Genomic DNA, 6,000 nt, shown 5'->3' with positions numbered 1-6,000 from the left:
AACTTTTATTTCTTGTTATTTACTTTCCGCATTTTATTTATTCTTTAATACCAACCTTCCTTAAGGAAGAAGTTTGGTTTGTTAATAAAATGAACCTGAAATGGAGTAAATAAATAAAAGGTCACTAAATTTATTATTCTTTTGTTATTTATTTATTTATTTGTATCTAACAACTAATTATTCATCACTTTTATATATTAGAATACCATTAAACCGATATTGGAATTTATTCCAAAAAATCGAGATGGTATTCAAAGGTACTTAATAATTATGTAATAGGTAATTGCTTCGATACCATTATACCGGCGTTAGAATTTATTCTAACAAAGCCGAGGTGGGGCAAAGAAGGAATGACTTATTCACATGATTACTAAGAAAGTAAGTTGTAACTGGAATATTCTTGAAACCATTATACCGACGTTGGAATTTATTTCAACAAAGCCGAGATGGCGAACAAAGAATAAAACCGAGTTCTCTTAATTACAAATAGGACATAACGAAAATGAGAGTAATAACCTCTCAACAAATTGGCACTGCTGTCAGGTTTAGCAAGTAAGGGAGAAGCAGCAAAAAAATAATTAAAAATCGAAGTTGGCTAAACCTAATCCTTTTTTTAGAAACACTGTCACATTCACTTATCCGTATCTACAGAAGATGCAACCCTAGAGAACAAAGGGGAAAAACTATTACGTATCTTGAATTGTTGAAGGGTTATTGAGGATTTGCTGCGTGATGAATTTCTTCTTGTGCTAACTTATGGTATCATAAGGGTAATTTCAACATTCAAACACAAATAGGTACGTGCATTTTTGTAGCACAAGTCAATTGGGTTTTAGAGTATGGTATCATTACTTCCTGCACTTCTTAAAAAAACATGGCTATGATTATGTGCTCTGTTATGTGTATTATCCCTTTTATTATGTCACAATACTTAGTTTTTTTTCTCGCTTTATAAACTTAGATTATCGAAACAAAACTCCCAATTATGTGGGGAAAAAAGGTTATGTAAAGGTACTTGTAACATACAGGACAAAATATATATATAAATATAAAATATGTGGGTTGAAATATCATGTTGTTTGTGCTTATCAATTCATTTCCATTATTTTTGTTTTGAAGAACTTAGTCCTTTGAACTATTCATGGTGCTAATTTATATGGCCTTGTCTTCAAAAAAAAATATTATGCATCACAATTGTTGAATTTTTGTGTTGTTACTTAAAACTAAATAGTAACTAGAGAATATATATGATGAAATTAAACAATTGGAATACATCTTTATGTTACGTTAGTACATACCTTTCAGTTATACATATTACTAGGAATTGGCAAAATAAATTGATGCACAAAGACTTAATATTCTTATAAAAATAAATGATTTAATAAAAAACAATATAAAATAGTTCACTATAGGATTAGTTCATTGTCGTGTTACTTTATGTTGTATTAAATTAATGAGAGGTAGTACACTATGGGACTTGTGCTCTGTCGCATTACCTTAAATTGACATTATCAAAATTAAGCTAATTAAATCAATGAGAGGTAGTGCATTATGGGACTTCTACTCTATCGCATTGCCTTAAGTTAATACTTTCAAAATTAATTTAACTAAATCAAGAGACAAAAATCAAATAAAATAAAAATATATCGACTAATAAACTATTTTCTGAAAGAACTACGTAGCCTTGATTTCTCTATTGCATCTAGAGATATGTATGAGCAGGTATTTTCCTGTGAGGCACAAAAAAATAAAAACATGTTTTTTGTCTTTCTTTATTTTGTTTAATAATGTGAGGGTAAAATTAATCTTTTGAATAAATGTCAACATAATTGGTCTAGGTACCATTTTTATAACTAGCGTTATGAGGTGCCTAACACCTTCCTCATCTGTAACCGACTCTCGAACTCAATTTCTATTTTTGAGAAAATCAATCATATTTTCAAAAATTGATTTTTCATGTTTTCCCTCTAAAAAACATTGATGGCGACTCCATCGCATTTATTTGCATTTCTCGTCGCACCCACGAATGTGAGTTTCTACATGGAAATATCATGGAGAATAAAAATCAGTGGAGTTTCTATGTGTACGAGTATGTATGTCAACGGATTGGGGTGAAGATCCCCTTCGAAGAATGGTGTTGAGGTGTTACGACATCTCCAGGTGGCTTCTTCTCAACTCCACCTGAATTCCTAGGGTTTCATATGGGTCTTTAAGATATTTTACGAGGTCATGGAGCGGCCATGCACACTATGTCTCTTCTTCTGGATGTTCCGAGTGAGTCATAATACCAATAAAGACAAAAATAATAAAGTTTAGTGAGGGTGGAAGTCGCTGCAATCTCGGAACGATTGTGCCCTTTTCTACCCATTTCAAGGATTTGTGAAGAACTAAAAGAACAGATTCTTCTGGGTGGAAGCTCGATGTAATTGGCATACCTAGGCGTATAGCCCCGACGGTCTGCCTCGTTTTCCATTCTCCTAGAACGGGGGAATCCATGAGAAATCCGTCAAATCCTTCAGCTTCACCTACGATCAGCTAGATGCCCGAGAATGGGAGGTGGCGGATGAAATTCTATCCTGTATAGAAGACGATCGGGTCATCGAATGTTACAAGTTGGTCCAGGGCGACCAAGCATTTGAGGCGGCAGTTGGTGAGGATTTGGTTGTAGGCGCCCTATTCTCCCATTCTGTTATTGGTAAATATAATGTCTGACTTATTTTTGTTTGTCCTTTTTTCATTAGTTGCTAAGGGTGACCAAGTTGATCGGTCAAGCCTCTTGAGGAGAGTCGCCTTGAAAAGGGAGGGTGTTCAGATCACCAAGACAGTGAGGTTTGACTCACCAGCTCGCTCTAAACCTTTTCAGGGTGAAGGTGGTCCATCTACCGAGTCAGGGGATATTCTTCCTATCCGCTTTGAACCTCCAGTCCCATCGTCCATGCTCCTGCAGCAACTTGCCCATTTGATTTAACTAGGGAGGATGTCATGCCTACTGGAACCCCCGTTGCCCGATTAGAGGATTCGGCGAAGGGAAGGGCCCCTAGTACAAGCAAAAGGAAGACTTATGCCAAGTCATCCTACCTTTACAAGATCTCAAGGGTAGTCGAGGCTGGGTTGCTCAAACCTAGAGTTTTTGAGACCATGGAGTACATGCCTGTGACAGAGTTGCTTAGGAAAGTCCGGGAAGTCGGGGTTTTGACTGCTTCTATGGCTAAGTAATTCAAGGGCGACGAGGTATTAGCCACCCGAGTTGGGGAGGAGGCTCTGGCCAAACTTCAGGAGCAGTATTCAGCCGAATTGCACGAGTTTGAGAGGAAACATGCAGAAGCCTTGAAGAGTCAGGAATAGTAAAATCTAGCATTCGGCGAGCAGTTGTCTACGATGTTGCTCCAATTCAAGAAAACTCGGGAGGCGGTCTTGCATGCTTAAGAGAATATGGGGGTTGCCTAGAGGGAGCTGGGTGCATTGGGTGACCGTCTAGGGTGAGATGAGGAGGACAAGCATCAACTTGGAAACAAGCTGAAGTTGTTGAAGGAGCAAAAAGAATCAACCCGGGTTGTTATAGCCTGGATGACCGATGAACTGGCCCAAATGAAGGTGTCCTATCCGAATCTGGAGGACGAAGTTGTCATAGCGTCTATCACGGGGTGGGACTATGTCATTGTCCAGGTCTGCTTAGTTTTCCCAGAGGCTGACTAGTCATGGATGAGGATAGATGCTCGAGTTACTCTTGAGGGAGAGCTCGTCTTTGACGAGGATGATGGCCTGGTGAAGCTTCCCATTTCGGGCAAGGGTGGTGGGGGGTCTTAGTTTAATTCTTAGTTTTCTGTCTTTGTTTTTTCCTTTTCGCATTTCCATCATGTGTTGCTCGGTTCCTGAAATCTCCTTTTTGTAATGAAATGTTTGTTTTCTATTTTCTTGTCTTGTTGTTGGTATCCCTTATTTATATCATGAGTCTTCACTAATCGGAGGTAACAAAACATAATAACACAATTGGGTTATCCTCCAAACAAAGTAGACCGAATAACGCTTAAGTAGCTAATACACGGATTTCCATAAATGAATCAGACAAAGAGACCGAAAAATTCTTACGTCATGACTGTCCAAATTTCCAAAAATGAATCAGATAATCAGACTCAATAATTCTTAAGTGACGACTGCTCGGATTGGTGTTAATGAATTTAGATAAATAGAAGTGGCAATTGCCCAGGCTATTTTTAAATAAGATGGACCAAATAAGTCGTAAATAATTGATGCCCCGATTAGTGTACAGAATGTGAGATCAAGGTATATAACGTCTTTAGATTTAGACCACCATAAAAAGGGAGTGGGCCCACGCCTATGAGGGGTGGATGATTGGAGACCAATGTCACTTGGTCCTCACTTGAGTTTTGTATTCAGGTCGTCGTCAAAGGGGGGCAGGCCCATGCCTTTGAGAGGTGAATGATTATAGACCAATGGGACTTGGTCCACGCTTGGATTTTATATATTGTCTGCCGTCAAAGGAGGACAGACCCATGCCTTTGAGGGGTGAATGATTGAAGACCAAGGGGAATTGGTCCTCGGTTGAGTTTTATAATCAGACTGTCGTCAAAGGGGGACGAATCCACGCCTTGAGGGGCTTAGTTGATGGGGATGAAAGGGACTTGGTCCGCGCTTGGGTTTTTATGTTGGTCACTGTCAAAGGGGGACGGGTTCAAGCCTTGAGGGGCTTTGTTAATGGGGGACCAAGGGGACTTGGTCCGCGCTGGGGTTTTATAAGACATTGATCGCCACTCCAGGGCCTGCTAGGAAACATTTGAATAATATCTCATTAACATATAAGTTGTACTGAGTTGCATGGGCTGTTTGGTTGCCAAAGGGACCTACATATATAATTTTAACATATTTTCAAAGAAAAAAACTACCAAAGGTTCATTGTGTTCAAAGTGCGGGAATCTCCCTTCCTGACAAGTCTTCTACTTTGTAGGCCCCTTTATCGACTTTGTCTGTTACTAGGTAAGGTCCTTCCCAGTTTGGTGCTAGCTTCCCTTTGGATCCGCCGATGTCTGCTCTACAAAGGACCAGACTGCTAGTTTCAAATTCTCTAGGGACTACAAAAACATTGTATTTATCGATGATTCATCTTCTGACGGTGGTTTCTCGGATTTAGGCCTAGTCCTTTTTTTCTTCTATCTAGTCTAGATTGTGCATTAAGATAGTTGAGTTGGCGGCTTTATCAAATAGCAACATCTACCAAGTGGACTCGTCGATTTCTACCGAGATCATAGCTTCAGCCCTAGAGGTGAGGTTGAATGTTGACTCCCGATGGTAGAGTGAGGAGTTGTACAATAGGCCCAAACGACGTGATGCATCTGTTCGGGCCAAATTCTTTGTGCCTCCTCCAACCACTTCTTTATTCCTCTTAAGACGACTTTATTAGCAGCCTCTAGTTGTCCATTAGTCTAAGGATGCTCAACTAAAGTAAAATGTTGTTTGATGTGCAAACCTGATAATAAATCTTTGAACTTCCGATCTGAAAATTGTGTTCCATTATCTCTAATAATAGTGGTCGGTACCCCAAACTGAGTTATCTAGTAAGATGTAAGCCCCACTTCCTCGCGGATTGGACGACTCGTCCATGTACATTGTCCATGTCTAACCAGAGTTATCCGATTGGGAAGTCAACTCGGCAATGAAATCTGATAAGACTTTACTCTTGATGGATGTCTTGGGTTCATACAGATGTCAAACTATGAGAGCTCAATGGATTAGGAGATCATTCGTCTGGCTAGCTCCGGTTTATGCAAGATTTTTCGAATGGGCTAGTTTGTTTTGACAACTATAGGGTGGGACTGAAAGTATTGTCATAGTCGTCTCACTGCTACTAAGAAGGCGTAACCGACCTTTTCCAAATTTTGATATTTGAGCTCGGGAGCCTGCAAATCTTTGCTTGTGAAGTAAATCGGATTATGGCCTTCTTCATTTTCCCTGACCAGGGTGGTTGCTACGGCTTCATTAGTT

Source organism: Lupinus angustifolius, chromosome LG02, assembly GCF_001865875.1.
Source record: "Lupinus angustifolius cultivar Tanjil chromosome LG02, LupAngTanjil_v1.0, whole genome shotgun sequence".
Taxonomy (NCBI): domain Eukaryota; kingdom Viridiplantae; phylum Streptophyta; class Magnoliopsida; order Fabales; family Fabaceae; genus Lupinus; species Lupinus angustifolius.
The sequence above is the reverse complement of the archived record's forward strand: the minus strand, read 5'-3'. Positions refer to the sequence as shown.